Below are 20,756 nucleotides of genomic sequence, written 5' to 3'. Positions count from 1 at the left end.
CCCATTGCCACATCATATAGTCACACTTTGTGCATGTCCTTCATTCTTTTCATGCCTCATGACACCTAAGCACACTTAGTGGAGAATCTTGGAATTGATCTTGGATTAGTGGGCTGAACCATAACTAAAATTTACTAATCATAATTAGTGAAATTTTGGCTCCAAAGTTTGGCTCCACAAATTCAATTTCAAATTCAAGTGAAATTTGAATTTGCCTCCAATTTTGTGTGACACTTAGGCTATAAATAGAGGTCATGTGTGTGCATTTTTTTCAACTTTTATCATTTGAATATTAAACTTCAGATTTTAAAGCTCATTTAGAGCACTTAATTTTGTGCTCTTCTCTCCCTCTCCCTTCATTCATCTCCTTCTTCCTCCAAGCTCTTATCCATGGCCTCCTATGGTGGTGAGCTTCTTCTAGACTCATCTTCTCCTTGAAGTGGCGTCTCCTCTCTCGCTTCCTTTCTCCATTCCGCTGCCATTCATCTTCCAAGAAGCAAAGGAATCCATTGATGAAGAAGATCCTAGGCCTACAAGCTCCAATGGAGCTTGCATCATGTGGTATCAAGAGCATCTTCATCTAGGTGATGTTCTTTTGCTTCCTCTATCTTTTTGTTCGGTGAATTCTCTTTAATTCCTTGTTCTTCATCTTATTCTCCATGTATATCCTCCATTGTCTTGTGGTTTGGTGCTGTTTAGAGTAGATTCAAAAAAATAAACCGATTAAATCTAAGATCTAGACTTGTTCTTGCATTTCTATGGTTCAAATTTTGTATATCTACTCTTGAGTCTTGTTTTTGTGTTGATTTTAGGTTCTATCATTTTTCATTCATAATATTCTTGTGCTGAACCTTAGATCTAAATGTTCTTCCAAAATATTGATTAAAAAAAACACAAAAATCTAAGTGTAAATCGCTTAATCCATGTTGTCTTAGAGTCATGTTTAGTCATAGTAATTGTCACATTATGTTCTAAGTTTGTGTTGAATTTTTATTTTGTTGATTGAATTCTAGATACATTTGTTCATGTATTCTTGTCATTCTTAGCATATCTTTTGAATTTTGAGTCTAATTCATGCATGTTATTTAGTTCATAACATGTTCTAAATCAATTCCTAGAAGTAGTCTTGTTGTTGAACTCTTTTTTTTTCTAAGATTCCTACATGATGCCTATGATGAAGTTGAGTTGTGGTGCTGAGTTGTGGCTGGATTTGTGAATCAAATAAGTCTTAAGCTCTCTTGAATTGTGTTATTCAAGATAATTGAGCATAAGCAAACACAAATTGTAACTATCCAAGCCTTAAGCAACATAAACACTACTCTTGATTTCTAGGTTGAAATCGCTGGTGCTGGCAGCTTGAACATACGAACTTGTATAAATTACTGGGAATTTATCACTACGTTTTTTGAGCTGAAATTTTTACTGAATTTTCTAGACATCTGGACCAAAATTATAAAAAAAGAACCAAGCGATTTGGATTAAAGGAAAAAATAATAAAAATATCACAAGTTCTGAAAGGAAAAAAAAAGTGAAAGGAAAGTGTGCTTGTTGTTTTGGCTCAAAATTTGTTCTATAATTGGTGCCTATTTTATACCAATCCTAGTTCTGAAATTTCAATTCAAAATTATTGTGAAAACAAGTGCCAAAACTAGAGGTTTCTTGAGTCTTTTTTTTAGAGTTTTTCTACTCTACTCTAGAGCCATTCTAGGTTTCTCTTTGAGTCCTACCTTGCTTTTTTGTGCTTTTCATTGCTTTAATTGTTGAATAATCCTTGGAAATTTGTCTTGTTAAAACTCTATTGGTTTAGATTTCATTTCATTTTTTTTTTGGTCTTTGGTTATTGCTTGTCTCTTTGTTTCCTTGGTTGTGAGTTGCCATATAGGGAATTGGAAAGGAGGATTGGTGCCATATCTTGAAGAATTTGAGTCAAGAAGAAAGGGGCCAACCACCTTAAGAGCTATTGGACTAAGAAGCACTCCAAATTGAGTGAAACACTAAAGAGAGAATAGCCACCACAATTGAGGACTTTTTTTTTGTAATTTTGTAATTGGCAATTTGCTTTGCTTTCAAATTTTGTAACAAAAAGGCCTTTCATTGGAAGTAAGTTGGGAGCCTCCGCTAGGTCACCCTACTTCCATTTGTGTGTAATAATTTTAGGCAATTTTACCTTAGGATAGTGAGTGTTTTGTTGGGAACCTTAAACGAGGTCATCCAAACACTCTTAGGATCCGCCTAGTTTGCATTTCTTGCACTTTAATTTCTTGCTTACTTTCATAGCTTATTTCTTTTACCCTCCATTGTCAAACCACCTAGATAGCTTGCCTTTTACCAATTAGTTTTTACCTTATCTTTCACACCTCTTTTAGTGTTTATTTTGGCTAGTTTCAACCATAGTTTCTTTTACCTTTTGTTTTCAAACCCCCAACAAGAAAGAACCATAACTTAGGAACCAACATGAGTCTTCATTCTTCATCTAGTGTTAATGGTGAGGGTTCTACTCCTAAGGACCCCTTGTATAAGATATTAGATGAGTTGAGATCCCTTAAGTTGTGGAAAGAAAAACAAGAGAGAAAAGAAAAAGATAAAAAAAAAGAGTGGAAGAAATAAGTCAAGATGAAAGAGAGAAAATAAGAGAGGAAGAAAGAAGAAAAATAATGAAAAAAATGAAAAGAGAAAAACATGCCTCCTATAGTAGTCATGACTCTTGCAAGAGTTTAAGTGAAGAACTTAGCGACTATTATAGAGGGCATCATAGTTCACATACTAAACATCACTCCCAAAGAAGAGAAAAGGATAGAAGGCCTCAAGAGGTTAACATTAGCCTCCCATATTTCCACGGAAAAGATAATGTTGAGGCCTACTTAGATTGGGAAATGAAGGTTGAACAACTCTTTGCTTGCCATCATATTAGCGAAGAGAGAAAAGTTCCATTGGCTACCCTTAGCTTTCAAGGGTATGCCCTCTATTGGTGGACTTCCCTTGTTAAAGAACGAAGGATTCATGGGGATCCTCCAGTAGAGTATTGGAATGATCTTAAGAGTGCCCTTAGGAAGAGGCACATTCCCTCCTACTATGAAAGGGAGCTTATGGACAAGCTCCAAAGGCTTAGACAAGGGAGTATGAGTGTTGAAGAATATAGACAACAAATGGAACTACTCCTTTTAAGAGCTGGGCTTAGGGAGGAGGAAAGAACAAGCATAGCTAGGTTCCTTAGTGGGCTCAATAAGGAAGTGAGGGACAAGGTTGAACTCCTTCCATATAGGGACCTAGATGAGCTAGTCCAACTTTGTATAAGAGTGGAGCAACAACTTAAAAGAAAGCCTTCTTCAAAATCTTATGGCTCTCACTCTTATCCAAGGAAGGACCAAGCCCATCGAAATTTTAGGGGCTGCACCTTCAAAACCCAAGGAAGATAAGGGTAAGACCATAGAGAAATACACCCCTAAGACTAGTTCCCAAGAAAGGACTAGCAACATTAAATGCTTCAAATGTCTTGGGAGAGGTCACATTGCCTCTCAATGCCCCACAAAGAAAACCATGATCATGAGGGGTCAAGACATTTATAGTAGTCAAGAGGAGACTACTACTTGCCCTTCCTCTAGTGGAAGTGAAGATGAAGTAAGGGGTGAAGAGTCTAGTGAGGAAGTCTACCCCCATGAAGAAGGTGACCTCTTGGTTAGAAGGCTCCTTGGAGGTCAATCTTGTGATCTATCTTAATCCCAAAGAGAGAACATCTTTCATACAAGATGCAAAATTTTAGATAAAACTTGTTCTCTCATTGTGGATAGTGGATCTTGTTGCAATTGTTGTAGCACAAGATTAGTTTCCAAGTTGAACCTCACTATCATTCCCCACCCAAAACATTATAAACTTCAATGGCTCAATGAGCAAGGGGAAATGATAGTTAACCAACAAGTGAAGGTACCTTTCTCCATTGGGACATATAAGGATGAAGTTAATTGTGATATAGTTCCCATGGAGGCTGGACATATTCTTTTAGGAAGGTCGTGGCAATTTGATAGGAAGATCATTTATAATGGCCTAACTAATGAGATTACCCTCACCCATCTTGGCACTAAATTTGTGTTGCATCCTCAAACACCTTCACAGGTGGCCAAAGATCAACTAACTATGAAAGATAAGAGGGATGAGGAAGAAAAATTAGAAAAACAAAAGAAAAAGAAGGACAGTAAGGCCTTGTCTTCAAAGGCCAGAGGGAAGAAAAAAGAGGGAAAGGATTCCTCCAAGAAGATTGTTAAGAAGGAAAATCATTTTGCAACAAAAGGTGATATTAAAAGAGCACTCCTTCTTAAACAATCTTTCTACCTACTCCTATCAAGGGAAACATCCCTTAGCACTGCCACAATTCCTACATTTGAGACCTTACCCCCAAAGGTCCAAGAACTCTTACATGAATTTGGTGATATATTTCCCAAAGAGATACCCCCTGGGCTACCTCCTTTAAGGGGAATAGAACACCAAATAGATTTAGTCCCAGGAGCAAACCTTCCTAATAGGCCAGCCTATAGGACTAACCCTCAGGAGACTAAGGAGATAAAGTCTCAGGTTAAAGAATTGTTGGAGAAGGGCTGGGTCCAAGAGAGCCTAAGCCCATGTGTTGTGCCAGTGTTGTTGGTGCCCAAAAAGGATGGTACGTGGAGAATGTGTACAGATTGCAGGGCCATCAACAACATCACTGTAAAGTATAGGCACCCCATTCCTAGACTTGATGATTTGCTTGATGAGTTGCATGGTGCCAATATCTTTTCAAAAATTGATCTTAAAAGTGGTTATCACCAAATCAGGATGAAAAAGGGTGATGAGTGGAAAACTGCTTTCAAGACCAAGTTTGGTTTGTATGAATGGCTAGTGATGCCTTTTGGGCTCACTAATGCACCAAGCACCTTTATGAGGCTTATGCATCATGTCTTAAGGGATTTCATAGGTAGATTTGTAGTTGTTTATTTTGATGATATTTTAGTGTATAGTAGGAGCCTAGATGATCACTTAGGACATCTCAGACAAGTTCTTTCAGTCCTTAGGAAAAACACCCTCTATGCAAATATAGAGAAGTGTACCTTTTGTGTAGATAATATAGTTTTCTTAGGTTTTGTAGTTGGTAGAAATGGGGTCCAAGTGGACCCTGAGAAAATCAAGGCCATCCAAGAATGGCCCACCCCAAAAAGTGTGGGAGATATTATGAGCTTCCATGGGTTAGCAAGCTTCTATAGAAGGTTTGTTCCTAATTTCTCTACAATTGCATCACCTCTCAATGAGCTGGTGAAGAAGAATGTGGCATTTACCTGGGGTGAAAAACAAGAGCAAGCCTTTTCTTTGCTCAAAGAAAAGCTTACTAAGGCACCTGTTCTAGCTCTTCCTGACTTTTCTAAAACTTTTGAGCTAGAATGTGATGCCTCTGGAGTGGGAGTTGGAGCTGTATTGTTACAAGGTGGGCACCCTATTTCTTATTTTAGTGAAAAACTTCATAGTGCCGCCCTCAACTACCCCACCTATGATAAAGAGCTTTATGCCTTAATAAGAGCCCTCCAAACTTGGGAACATTACCTTGTTTCCAAGGAATTTGTCATTCATAGTGATCATTAATCACTTAAGTACATTAGAGGGCAAAACAAGTTAAACAAGAGGCATGCAAAATGGGTAGAGTACCTAGAGCAATTTCCATATGTTATCAAATACAAAAAGGGAAAAACAAAGGTGGTAGCTGATGCCCTCTCTTGGAGACACATATTGTTTTACTCCCTAGGAGCTCAAATTTGAGGATTTGATAACATTAGGGACTTGTATGCTTTAGATGAACATTTCTCTCCCATTTATGAGAGTTGTGGGAAAAAGGCCCAAGATGGATTCTATTTGGCTGAGGGGTATTTGTTCAAAGAGGGAAAGCTTTGCATACCCCAAGGATCCATTAGGAAATTACTTGTGAAAGAGAGCCATGAGGGTGGGCTCATGGGCCACTTTGGGATAGACAAGACCCTTGTCTTACTCAAAGAAAAGTTTTATTGGCCCCATATAAAGAAAGATGTCCATAAGCATTGCACTAGGTGTGTGGCTTGTTTACAAGCCAAGTCTAGGGTGATGCCTCATGGGCTATACACACCCTTACCCATCCCATCTGCACCTTGGGTAGACATTAGTATGGACTTTGTCCTTGGGCTTCCTAGAACCCAAAGAGGTGTAGACTCTATCTTTGTGGTGGTGGATAGGTTTAGCAAGATGGCACACTTTATACCATGCCACAAGGTGGATGATGCTTCCCACATCTCAAAACTCTTTTTCAAGGAAGTTGTGAGACTCCATGGTTTGCCTAGGACCATTGTGTCAGAGAGAGATGCTAAGTTCCTTAGCCACTTCTGGAAAACCTTATGGGCTAAGCTAGGAACTAAACTTCTTTTCTCTACCACTTGTCATCCACAAACTGATGGGCAAATAGAGGTAGTGAATAGGTCTTTATCCACCCTTTTAAGGGCTCTTCTGAAAGGCAACCATAAGTCTTGGGATGAGTATCTTCCTCATGTAGAATTTGCCTACAACAGAGGGGTTCATAGAACCACCAAGCAGTCCCCTTTTGAGGTTGTCTATGGGTTCAATCCCCTAACACCGTTAGACCTCATTCCCCTCCCACTGGACACTTCTTTTATACATAAAGAAGGGGAATCTAGGTCAGAATTTGTAAAGAAGTTGCATGAGAGGGTTAAGAACCAAATAGAGAACCAAACAAAGGTGTATTCAACTAAAGGCAATAGAGGAAGAAAAGAGCTAGTTCTTAATGAGGGTGACTGGGTTTGGCTCCATCTTAGGAAGGATAGATTCCCTACTAAAAGGAAATCCAAGCTTAGCCCTAGAGGGGATGGACCTTTTCAGGTTTTGGAGAGTATCAATAACAATGCCTATAGGTTGGACCTCCCAGAAGAGTATGGAGTCAGCACCACTTTTAACATTTCTGATTTAACTCCTTTTGCAGGTGGAGCTGATATTGAGGAGGAGGAACTAACAGATTTGAGGTCAAATCCTCTTCAAGGGGAAGGGGATGATGCAATCCTCCCTAGGAAGGGACCAATCACTAGAACCATGAGCAAGAGGCTCCAAGAAGATTGGGCTAGAGCTGCTGAAGAAGGCCCTAGGGTTCTCATGAACCTTAGGATAGATTTTTGAGCCCATGGGCCAAGGTTGGGTTCAATTATCTTTGTACATATTTGACTAGGATGTCATTAGATTTGGTCCTTGTATTTAGGGCTCCATATTGTAGGTAGGGTACCCTAGAAATATAGGATTTTTCAGCCCTTGTATTTTTGGGCACCTAGACTAGTTTTTGTATTAGGGGTAGTTTTGTAATTTCACATGCACTAAGTGGATATTTGATGTGTGTGGTTGGAAATAAATTTAATTGAATTGGTAGAAGCCCAATCCAATTAAATTTTAGAGGGGGAGGTGAGCATTTGCTTACTACACCCCATTGCCACATCATCTAGTCACACTTTGTGCATGTCCTTCATTCTTTTCATGCCTCATGACACCTAAGCACACTTAGTGGAGAATCTTGGAATTCATCTTGGATTAGTGGGCTGAACCATAACTAAAATTCACTAATCATAATTAGTGAAATTTTGGCTCCAAAGTTTGGCTCCACAAATTCAATTTCAAATTCAAGTGAAATTTGAACTTCCCTCCAATTTTGTGTGACACTTAGGCTATAAATAGAGGTCATGTGTGTGCATTTTTTTCAACTTTTATCATTTGAATATTAAACTTCAGATTTCAAAGCTCATTTAGAGCACAAAATTTCGTGCTCTTCTCTCCCTCTCCCTTCATTCATCTCCTTCTTCCTCCAAGCTCTTATCCATGGCCTCCTATGGTGGTGAGCTTCTTCTAGACTCATCTTCTCCTTGAAGTGGAGTCTCCTCTCTCTCTTCCTTTCTCCATTCCGCTGTCATTCATCTTCCAAGAAGCAAAGGAATCAATTGATGAAGAAGATCCTAGGCCTACAAGCTCCAATGGAGCTTACATCACACTTCTTCCTCAGTCTCACTCAAAGGTTCTACCACTGGGTCAATTTCTGGTTCAGTCACCAGCTGTTGTTTTTCTTCACATATCCTCTTCTCACCTTCATTTATGCTCACCATTTTGCTTCTAGTCATAACAGCCTTGCACTCCTCCTTAGGATTCTTCTCTGTGTTGGCTCCAAAGCTGCTTGACGGTCGATCTTCCAATTGCTTTGCCAATTGTCCCACCTGGACTTCTAGATTCTTGATGGCTGACTCGGTGCTCTTTTGATTGGACATGGATACTTGCATGAACTGAGCAAGAGTCTCTTCCAGCTTCACCGTTCTATCATAGAGACTAGGCCCTTGTTGTTGTGGCCTGTTAGATGGTTGTTAGTCGTCTTATACGACTAACTTGTGTATACAAAACATTTTCCAAAACTTGTATAGTTCCCCAATTTATGGTTATTTTGTAGTAATTTGTAAATAAATCTTGTTTTATTGTTAAAGTTGTCTCTAGAATATCTTTCATTGGAATTAATGATAAAATCTGTACAAATTTCAGGTTAAAAGAGGTTAAATCTTGAAGTGCTAAAAGTGGTAATTGCGCTCAGCTCACCATTTGGGCTTAGCGCACATCCATCGCTAAGCGCAGTTCTAGCGCACTTAGCGCGACAGAGAATCTGGCACAGCACCAATATCAAGGCCACATGCTAAGTGCGAGATTAGTGTGCTAAGCGTGAAAATTATCTTTAGCCAAGCTCAATGCACGACTGGTGCCAAGCTCAAATCCACTTACTCGCGCTAAGCGCGAGGGTGGCACTAAGTGCAATGTTGCAGATTCAGAGCCTATTTAAAGCCTGTCTTGTGCAGAATTAGGATACAATGTGTACAAATGATTTTGAGAGAATTCCAGAGCACACCATAGTGCCTATTTCGAGAAAAGAGCTCTGGAGGCAGCAAGAGGAGCAGCTTTTGCAGAGAGACCTAGGTTTTGTAATTAGAGAGAGATTAGTGAGTTGTAGAGTGATTGTAAGATGCTGAGAAAAGGAGGAAGGATCCCCCTTCTTGTGTAAGGAACAATTATTCTTTACTCTTAATCTCATTTGTGTTATGGTTTCTCTGTATGGCTGGCTAAACACTCTTGTTGGGAATTTCTAAAGAACAGCTAATATAGTTACTTTAATATCTAATTGATTGTGTTTTTTGTGTTCAATGCTTAATTTCTACATGCTCTTGGTCTGATCACCCATTTGTGTGTACAGTTAGGTGACTTTAGCATTGGGAAATATATTGTTGTCTTAGAACTTGATAAAAGCAGGATTGAAACTTAGTCTTAAATGAGGGATCTACGGATTAAGTTTTAGTTTTCTTAATATGTTGTGATGATAATGCTATTTAATCTAAGCCTAGTCTTAAATGAGGGATCTGCGGATGAAGCTTAGGTTAAATTAGTCTAAACTTACGTAAGCTGTTTAAGCTGAGCCTAGTCTTAAATGAGGGATCTGCGGACGAAGCTTAGTTTAAATTAGTCTAAACATACAAGGGTTGCTTAAGTTAAGCCTAGTCCAACAAGAGGGATCTGAGGACGAAGCTTGAGTTAAGCTAGCCTAATGAGGGATCGGAGTTTAGTACTTTAGGCTATAGCATAGAACACAAAAGCATGATTGATTAGAGAAATATCCTTATATGCATCAGCTTGTTTGTTAGAAAGACCCAACACTTTCACCTACTGCTATCAATCTTACTTGCATTTTTATTGTTTTTAGCCTAGACTTAGTTTAATTCTGTTCTAAACCTTCAATTATCAATGTTTCTTTCAACAATGCCTTCTTTCTGAATTTAACTATGTTTAATACTAGTTCCCTGAGTTCGATACTTGGATTCATCCGTTTTAATTTTAAATACTTGACGATCCCGTACGCTTTCCGGTGTTTCATTTCCCTTGAATATAATTGTTGAAAATTGGAGAAAAAGGAACCTTCTGGGAAAATGAACAATGGCCAACCCTGGTCTTTATTGAACTGATTACCAGGGTGAGTTCTCCACTATCCCTATTGCTGATTGTATTGTTGGCCATGTTGAAATCCAGAATATCCACCTGCATTAAAGGTTGGTCTTGGCTAGTTCCCAATGTAGTTCACTTCATGTGTTGTATCTTCTGTGGGAATGCAGCAGCCAAAATTATGTGCTCCACCACATATAACACATCCTGCAACCTGCAAAACAGAAGAGGGTGAAGGTTGTCCAACATGCAATTGAGTTGGCAGCTTACTTAGTGTTTCAGTTAAAGCTTCAATTTGCTTGGATAGCAACTTGTTTTGGGCCAACAAAGCGTCCTGTGATGAAAGCTCCAGTAGGCTTCTTTTGGTTGGGATGTGTGCTCTATCAAGCAAGATTGCATGGTCACTAGCAGACATATTCTCAATCAATTCCATGGCTTCTTCAGGGGTTTTCAATTTTATTTTTCCCCTTGCAGAAGCATCTAAAAGTTGCTTGGATTGTGGCCTTAACCCGTCAATGAAAATAACAAATTATTCTGAATCAACTGAATTAATGAATGTGGATAGGTTATATTTTGTGCTTGAACCTCTGGCCGCGCAATGCTAGTAAAGAATTGCGGCACAGATGTACTTGAGTAATCTTCCAGGGTCACTCGTCGAGGTTGCTCTTCATCCATGACTTCGACTTCAAATTCTGCTGCTTGAGATTCCCTGGACGTACGTGAATTAGAAGATGATGACTCAGAAAAGTGAGCCTCTTCAAGAATTGATGCTATTGTTCTGTCGTGCAAAAGCTTTATTTTTCTCTCTATGTTGTTTCTTCTGAAAGTTGCTTCAATTTCTAAATCCAATGGAACCAATTCACCTACAGAAGATCTACGCATGCAAACACTAATAGGGCAGCAGTTAACCAATTCAAGAAGAAAATAAATTCTAAACTAAACAAATATTAATAAAAACAAAAATTAATAAATCAAAGAATAATGAATTAATGCCTTCAAACTGAACTAAACTTTCCAAATGGAAAAAGTTCCCCGACAACGGCGCCAAAATACTTGTTTCACCCTCCAGGATACTACTTGTTTGTGTGGATGCGAAATCTACCAACAAGTGCACCGGGTCGTCAAGTAAATAATTAAAATGGTATGAACCGAGTATTGAACTCAAGGAACTTGTTCATTTGGTAAAGGTTTGTTCAATAAGCAGGCATTTGCAAATAGAAATCATGATTGTGACTGAAAGTAAAAGTATGTTCTATTCTAATTACAAAGCAATAAACATGAGCAAGTAAGTGTGAAAATAGATATCTAAAGGCATTGGGTCCTCTTATTGAGAAAATTGATGCAATTAAGGATGTTTCTCTAATTAAAGATGTTTTTGTGTTCTATGCTGAAGACTCAAGTACTAAACACCGATGTCTCATGAGTTTAGCCTAATTCTAATTAAACTTCGTTCACAAATGTCTCTTGTTGAACTTAGCTTAATTGAACAGCTCTATGATCATATCTTAATAAAAACTAAATTACCACACTCTGTGTCCAGACATACAATAACCTAATCCTGCTCTATCAAGTTCTAAGGAGACAATACATCTTTCAATGCTAAAGCCCCTAACAGTACACACATATGGGTAATCAAACCACAAGCATGCAATAATAAAGTACTAATAGAAACAATGAACACATCAAAGAACCTTAATTAGATAGGGAAAAAGTTTACATCAATTACTCAGCAAGAATCCCCAACTGAGGATTTAGCCTTCCATAGCAAGGAAGCTCATTTTACAAAGAAGAAGAGGAATTAAGAGAAATTGCTTGCTTACAAAGGATTAGGGATGTCTCCTCCACGTCTAGGAACCTCACAATCACTCAAAAGCTCACAAATCTTCCTAAAAGATCAAAACTTGGCTTTTTTTCCCTGGTCGTTGCCTCTTTGTATTTCACTCTTCAAGCTCTTACGGCTACTCAGCGCTCTCTCTCTAGACCTCTCTTCATTCTCCGCAAGTCTGGCTTAAAAAAAAAAGGCTCACTGACCTCGACGTGGCGCTTAGCGCGAGTAAGTGAACTTTTGCTCAGCGCCAAACTCGCGCTAAGCCTGGAAGGTGACAAACGACTCGCTGAGCGCGTGCCTGTGTGACAAATTCCCTTCCAGATTCCTCCTATCCGCTAAGCACATTGATGGCTCGCTTAGCGGATGACACTCACTAAGCGCATTGGGCTCGCTTAGCGAGACATCAACTTTAGCACTTCTTCAAAATAACTCCTTTTTCCCTGAAATTGAAGAGAAATTTAAATTAATTCCATACACAAGGCTTCTACTGAGCACAGATAAAAACAAAGCAAAATTTATTTACAATCCTACAAAAAGAACCATAAATTGGGGAAAATATATACATTTTGTAAAAGTTTTCTATTCAAAAGTTAGTCGTATAAGCCGACTAACAGTACACCAGCAACTGCTTTCCCCTTAGTGGCATATCTGAGGCGAGGCTCGAAGTCGGCTAGATTGTGGTAGGGTATTTCATGTGTCTCCCCCATGGGTTGCGAGACATGTGCATGATTAGATTGAGTTTGTTGGCTATCAATGAGTATAGGGGTGGAGTTATTGACATTCTCATTGGGAGTGTGCACCACATTGGGTGGTGTGTAGTTGAAAGGCAAGCCATATGGCAGGAAGGCGTGCTTGTTTTGAATTCGCACATAATGGGGGGCACCCGTACTTCCAAATTCTTTGCCTCCTTGACCTACCATATCTGAGGTTGGATGAATTATTTGGTTAAGGCCAGATGGGGGAATCGGGTCCACCCCAGCAACGGCACTGGTAGCGGCAACTGCAGCCACATTTACCTCCATTATCTTCTTCATGCTCATCATGGCCTCCATCATTGTGGCCATTTGCTCTTTCAAGGCCTCTATGTCGACCTATATTCGCTCTTGCACCTCATCTACTTCACCTACTTCACCCATTACTCTAGCTCTATCATGTGTTTGGTAAGGGCACCGTAAAGCGCATTATTTCCTTTTGATAACAATGATTACAGTTCTGATTTCAAGGAAAGAATGTAATAAGCAATGCAACCAATGAAAACCATGGATGTATGCGAATAATGCATTGTTGAAGTATTGAAAATTTTACGTGGGACATAGGGTTGAATCAATTAAAACAACATGGTCCATTACATCTTGTCAAAGTGAGACTGGAAATAACACATGGATGTGAACAGTCCTCAATTTTTTTGTAAATTGGCAGTAGACAAAGAAACAATGTAACTCGATCCATCTTCTGCCCCAATTTTCGCAAGCTGGTTACTTGATACTTGACCTTGAATTGATGAACCTTTCCTTAAAACATGTGCTTGGTTCAACCCCATAATCCAAGGAAAAGAAATTTTGATTGGCAATACTTCAGCAACCTATTATAGAGATGAATGACTAGGCACACTCATGATATGCATGGAAAATGTAACTATGAGATTGAGATGCCCGAAGAACCATCATATTCCTAGTTAACCATGCATTAGGTAACACATTCACATGATTTTCAATCATTTTTTTTAGAAATGGGTGTATGTCATATCCTAATTTCGTCCGGGGACCTTTGCTTGATGACATGCGACCTTTGTTTGGTCCTTGTAAGGTGCTTGGCACCCATCATTAGGCAATTTGTGAAATTCCGGGACATGCCGAAAAACAAAAGAAAATATTGATGCACAATCCGTAAAGGTTCCGTGACACACAGGAAATCAAATGGAAGCATCGTTGCATAATTAGTAAGGTTCCGTAACATTCCGTAAGTCAAAAAGGGGATGATTATGTAATCCGCAAGGTTCCGTAACATTACGGAAAGAAAACAAGTATCGTTATGAAATTCGTAAGTTTCCGTAACTTTACGAAAAAAGAATCACCAAAAAAAGCAGAGGGGGTGTACTTAGTAAAAATGGGGGTGCAAATAGCAACCAGGCCCACTTGGGCCCTCCAGAATATTCCTCCAGAAGGTTGTTGCTTCTGGAGGAAGCAACCCTGCTCGCCTGGGCGAGCTGGGCGGCAAGCATCTCCCCTATTTTGCTATAAATAGGGGAGGAAGTGAGAAGGAAAAGGGTTCAGCCCCTTAGGCACTTCTCTCTCGTTCGAATTTGCTTGGAAAAATCGTTTCCGTGAAGAAAATCTAAGCTGAGGCGCTTCCGAAACGTTTCCGTAACGTTTTCCGTGAAGAATTTCGCAAAGGTTTCAACCGTTCTTCGACGTTCTTCATTCGTTCTTCATCTTTCTTCGATCTTCAACGGGTAAGTACCTCGAACCAAGCTTTTCAATTCATTCTATGTACCCGTAGTGGTCCACATTGTGTTTTGTGTATTTCTATTCTCGTTTCATTTACTTTTGATACCCCCTCTTGACGTGCTTAAGTCATTTTATTTAAGTCATTTCTCGCTTAATCTAAAAACAAAATAAATTTCCACCGATCGTTTGAATTGTATTATCCGTTAACTTCGGTTAAAATGAATTCCGACCGTTCGGTCGTGCCGTAACCACGTTGGAAATCAAAAAGAGGTAAAATAATAATATAATAATCAAAAAATATCTTTTAGTAAAATAAAGCGGAAAATCAATCGGACGTTTTTTCTCTTTGGGATTTCTCATTCTTAATCGAATTGACTAATAACTAAGATGAAACTAAGGCTAAAATCAACTCGCCTAGTCAAGCTCGTCCACAAAAATAGGTTTTGAATTTTATCATTTAAATTTCTTACTAAGTAAATGGATCATTTTCAAGGTCCAACGCCTTAAAATGATCACCTCTTAAGTAAAAAAGAATCACTTGATAAGAAAGAACTACGTAGGTCTGATTTCCTCATCGCAAATTGAGGAATACATAGGAGCAAAGGGAAACACCCTTGTCGACCACAAAAAGAGAAAAATATAAAAAGGGCATAAAGGATATAAAGACATAAAAAGGGAACGTAAAAATCAAAGTCATGTTTGCACATTCGATTAAAGGCTGTCGTCCCTTGTGACGGACGTGTGGGGTGCTAATACCTTCCCCGTGCGTAAATACAACTCCCGAACCTTTCACTTAAAAGTTCGTAGATCGCGTCTTTTCCGGTTTTTCCGACGTTTTCCTCAAATAAACGTTGGTGGCGACTCCGCGCGTATTCCTTTCGTGGAACATGCATCCCGCGAGTCACGCGTCGCCCTCCCGCCGAAGGGTAGGTTGCGACAGTTGGCGACTCCACTAGGGACTGTTTTTTAGAGAGTTAGGCCATTTAAATCTTGTGCAATGTTTTACCGTGACTTACCCCTTTGTTGGTTTCCCTTCATTATGTTCTTGTGTATATAAACTCTTTGTTGCTTTTAGTGCGTTTTAAAATGTATGCATGAAGTAAATATTTATTCATTTGAAGCACACAAACACCAACACTATTTGCATACACTGTGAGTGAAAAAGGGCCCTATACCCGGGTTCATGGGAACATAAGGAGTAGAGGTGAATCTGTGATCATGCTAGGTCTCCGACTTGCTTGATTACAGTGAACCCTCATCTAGAGCTTTTCTCTTTGAAAACTTATTGTTGCTAGTAGTCCCTACTGCTGCAATATGTTCTTCGAAGGGGATGATACCTCTAGAAACCATCAAGAGAGATATGACTACCTTGGGGATTATTGCTAAAAGCCTAGTTAGTTCTCTCCCTTATAGGTCCCTTAAATAGGGGCACGGAGCAAACACGCTGCGTGCCATTTTTCACACTGCCATGCATAAGTATCATATACCCTTTTGCTTATGTTCAGTGAATATTGTCATACTATGTACATTCCCGCATTGCGTCTTTTGCATATGCATCGCATATGGGTTCTGTCTTGATCCCCTCTGTAAACAAACCAATGGAGGGTCCGTGTCGCCTTCTTAAAAACGTATGTTGGGGCACTTTGCTACCCCTAGATGTTGTATCTAAGAAGGAGACAATTCCTCGAGCCCCCACATTCCTAGATTGCATCTGTGTCATATGCATTCCTTCATGCATTCATCCATCCCACCCATGAGATATCAGAGTTTTGATTGGCACCAGCTTTTTGTCTCACTTTAGTAAGCATGGGAAAAAATCAAACCGGCAAGAGGTTTTACCAAGTCAAGGTTAAAAGCCTAGATACCACCAGCATCAAGGAATTAGGGCGGTTGATGGAACCTCTCCAAATGCAAGCCTTCCGCAAGACTTACGGAAAGATCTTAGAGTTGACCATAGCAGAGGTATCCATAGAAGCCATTGCATCACTCACCCAATACTACGACCAGCCTTTGAGATGCTTCACGTTTGGAGACTTCCAATTGGTACCAACCATTGAAGAATTTGAGGAAATTCTAGGATGTCCTCTCGGGGGAAGAAAACCATATCTTTCCTCCAGGTGTCTCCCCTCTTTGAGTAGAATTGCAACTGTGGTCAAAGATTCAGCGAGAGGTTTGGACCGCATAAAACAGACTCGAAATGGCATAGCGGGCCTACCACGGAGGTACCTAGAAGACAAGGCGAGGGGTATGGCCAATCAAGGAGATTGGGTCCCGTTTATGGATGTGTTAGCTTTGCTAATTTTTAGGGTCGTCCTCTTTCCAAACATGGATGGTTTGGTGGACCTAGTAGCAATCGACGCTTTCCTTGCATACCACCATAGCAAGGAAAGTTCGGTGGTAGCTGTCCTGGCAGATTTATTTGACACATTTGACCGAAGGTGCGAAAAGAGTAGCGCACGGATCGTCTGTTGCTTGCCCGCCCTCTGTGTTTGGTTGGTTTCACACTTGTTCCAGCAAGACACAAGGCATCCATGTCCGCTCCTGAGCCATCGCTCGTGTACTAAAAAGAGAAGAATAGATTGGGACCAGCTTTTGGCTGGGATAGGAGGTAGAACAATCAATTGGTTCCCCCGATGGAAGGAAGGAAAAGAGGGAGTCCTTTTCTCATGTGGAGGGTACCCAAACATTCCGCTAATAGGAATGAGGGGTTGTATTAACTACAATCCCGCGCTCGCTATAAGACAACTAGGGTACCCCATGAGGGGAGCACCGACGGAAGAAAGCATGTCTCCTTTCCTTGTAAGGGATTTCGGCGCGCAAAATTTCAAGGCTATACAAAGAATCCATAAGGCATGGGAAACCCCGTTAAGGAAAGATCAAGAACTTAGGGGCATTCGTAACGGCATCATCGGTGGCTACCATGAATGGCTGAAAGTTCATGTACGAGGTTTAGATTGGCTCGCCAAGCTAAAAGTCATCAGCGAAGAGAGTTTTGAAGCACCGGAAGAGGACGAAGAAGTCCAAGCCCTCAAAAGCGAGCTAGGAAAGGCGAAACTTGCCAAAGAGAAGTTCAAGTTGGCCGCTACACACATCCGGAAGGAGTGTGCCGGATTACGGGAAGAGAATGCAACAACCGCGAGAGCCCTTGAACAAGAGACCAAGAGGGCTCGCAAGGAAGAGTATGGCCGTAACAAATTTCGCGGAGCTCTGTGGGGTAGCAACAGTGAACTCAAGCTGTGAAGGGAAGAGAGGGACCAGTCGCGAGCACATAGCATGGTCTTGAAAGAGGAATTAGTTGCCTGTTCAAGGTCCAAAAGGAGCTTGTCTCAGCGTTTATGTGAGACGGAGACCAACATGCTAGCTATCATCGCCAAGTACCAAGAAGAGTTAGGCCTAGCCACGGCCCACGAGCATAGGGTCGCGGATGAGTATGCCCAAGTATACGCGGAAAAAGAGGCTAGAGGAAGGGTGATCGACTCTTTACACCAAGAGGCAACCATGTGGATGGATCGGTTTGCTCTTACCTTGAACGGGAGTCAAGAACTTCCCCGATTGTTAGCCAAGGCCAAGGCGATGGCGGACACCTACTCCGCCCCCGAAGAAATTCATGGGCTTCTAGGCTATTGTCAGCATATGATAGACTTAATGGCCCACATAATTAGAAATCGCTAGGAAACTTGTATGGTCTCTCAGACCTTGACTAGAAACGACTTTCTTTTTGAAATAAAATGAGTTGGTCCCATGTTTCTACTCCAAAAATCTTGTGCGAATCAAATCACTCCTGCATTTCATCTCTACCATGCATTTTTTCTTTCTTTACCCACTCCTCACGTTTGGTTTTTTAGGGAAAAACACCATAACTAAACGCGCCACAAGGCATCCCTATCGCACCAGATCCAAATCTAGAACGATGGGTGATCAAGAGGAGACACAGGAACAGATGAAAGCCGACATGTCGGCTCTGAAAGAACAGATGGCCTCCATGATGGAGGCCATGTTAGGAATTAGGCAGCTCATGGAGAAGAATGCGGCCACCGCTGCCGCTGTCAGTTCGGCTGCCGAAGCAGACCCAACTCTCTTGGCAACTGCGCACCATCCTCCCTCAAACATAGTAGGACGGGGAAGGGACACACTGGGGCACGATGGCAGCCCTCACCTGGGATACAACCGAGCGGCTTACCCTTATGGATTGCCGCCCAACTACTCACCACCCGTCTTGCAAGACGATGCGGGCCATATTGCTTCTCCCGTCCTTGAAAGAGAGCCTCCTCAACAGCCCGAAGAAGGCCACAAAGACCCTCAAGACTATGCTCGAAGGGATGTCGAGTTCTATCCCCTAATCCCCGAAGGGCCGGCACCCAGCACGTTGCCTCAACCCAACATCGCGACACAACCAATAGTTTTGTCCACGGAAGGACCGCCCCCGGCAACCGAAGAAAAGAGGAAGCTTGATCTCCTCGAGGAAAGATTGAGAGCCGTGGAAGGATTTGGGGATTATCCGTTCGCAGACATGACAGATCTTTGCTTAGTACCCGATGTTGTTATTCCCCCGAAGTTCAAAGTGCCGGACTTCGACAAGTATAAAGGGACAACTTGTCCCAAAAACCATCTCAAAATGTACTGTCGCAGGATGGGCGCACACTCTAAGGATGAGAAGCTATTAATACACTTCTTTCAAGATAGTTTGGTCGGAGCCACGGTAGTTTGGTACACTAATTTGGAAGCTTCCCGTATCCGTACTTGGAAGGATCTGATTACTGCCTTCCTAAGGCAATATCAGTATAACTCCGATATGGCTCCCGATCGCACTCAGCTGCAGAATATGTTCAAGAAAGAAGGCGAAACCTTTAAAGAATACGCCCAGCAGTGGAGAGATTTGGCGGCACAAGTAGCTCCTCCCATGGTTGAGAGAGAGATGATCACCATGATGGTAGACACTCTACCAGTGTTCTACTATGAGAAGCTAGTAGGTTACATGCCGTCCAGCTTCGCGGACCTAGTATTCGCCGGGGAAAGAATCGAGGTAGGATTGAAAAGAGGAAAGTTCGATTACGTTTCCTCCACGAGTGTGAATGCCAAAAGAATCGGGGCAACAGGGGCAAAGAGGAAGGAAGGAGATGCCCATGCCGTCTCTTCAACGCCCGCGTAGGTCAAAACCCCGCAGACACCTCATGGTACCCATTAGTACGCGCAACATCACCCGAGCTTCTCGGCTCATACCGGGAACGCCTCTAGTTCAGCACCCGTGCAGCCTAAGGCACCCACCCAGAGGGAAGCTCCCCAAGTTCCAACTCCGAACACGACTCGCCCGGCCGGTAATTCCAACGGAACAAGGAACTTCCCTCCGAGGCCCTTTCAAGAATTCACCCCACTCCCAATGACGTACGAAGACCTCTTGCCATCCCTCATCGCCAATCATTTGGCCGTGATAACTCCCGGAAGGGTCCTCCAACCCCCTTTCCCAAAGTGGTATGACCCTAATGCAACTTGCAAGTACCATGGGGGTGTCCTGGGGCATTCCGTTGAAAAATGCTTGGCCCTTAAATACAAGGTCCAACATTTAATGGATGCTGGATGGCTGACCTTCCAAGAGGATCGGCCCAATGTGAGAACCAACCCGCGCGCCAATCATGGAGGGGGAGCAATTAACGCCATTGAGTCCGATAGACCGCGCAAGTCTAAACCTTTAAGGGATGTGGCAACCCCTAGGAGGTTTATCTTTGAGGCCCTACAAAAGGGAGGTGTGATTCCCCATAGTGGGTGTAAGGAGGATTCCTGTTTGCTGCATTCCGACGAGCTGCATGACATGGAAACATGTTTGGGAGTAGAGGAATTGTTACAGCAAATGATAGATCAAGGTCGACTGGAAGTTGGCAGTGAAGGAAGAGAAGAGCAGTACATATGCATGCAGTCCACGGATGGGAGCAGTGTTGCGAAGCCCAAACCTTTGGTGATATACTTCACTAAAAGCGCAGCTTCGCAAAAGCCCGGACACCCCTTAGCAGCTAAACCTGCTCCTTTCCCGTACCAAAATAGCCACGCAGTCCCATGGAGATATACACCTCCGAGGGGGAAGGAAGAAGAAGCCACCGACGTCAGCTCGTTGTCGGCTAAGGTAACAAATATCACGGGACTGAGCGGTGTGACCCGTAGCGGTCGCGTGTTTGCACCTCCGGACCTACCAGTCTAACCCGCGAATGTCAAGGGAAAAGGAAAAGTGGTGGAGGAACAAGATGGCGGTCACCCCAGGCTTCGAATAAAGATATTCCGGCAAAAGGTCTTCCGGAGAAAAAGGATGGTAAAAAGGAGGTATCACTAGAGGAAGCCAGCGAGTTCCTCCGTATAATTCAGCAGAGCGAATTCAAGGTTATCGAACAACTCAACAAAACCCCGGCCAGGGTCTCGCTGTGGGAGTTACTTATGAGCTCCGAGCCTCATCGGGCTCTGCTAGTAAAAGTTCTGAACGAGGCCCATGT

Source organism: Glycine max, chromosome 14 (genome assembly GCF_000004515.6).
Source record: "Glycine max cultivar Williams 82 chromosome 14, Glycine_max_v4.0, whole genome shotgun sequence".
Classification (NCBI taxonomy): domain Eukaryota; kingdom Viridiplantae; phylum Streptophyta; class Magnoliopsida; order Fabales; family Fabaceae; genus Glycine; species Glycine max.
This window is presented reverse-complemented; position numbering follows the sequence as displayed.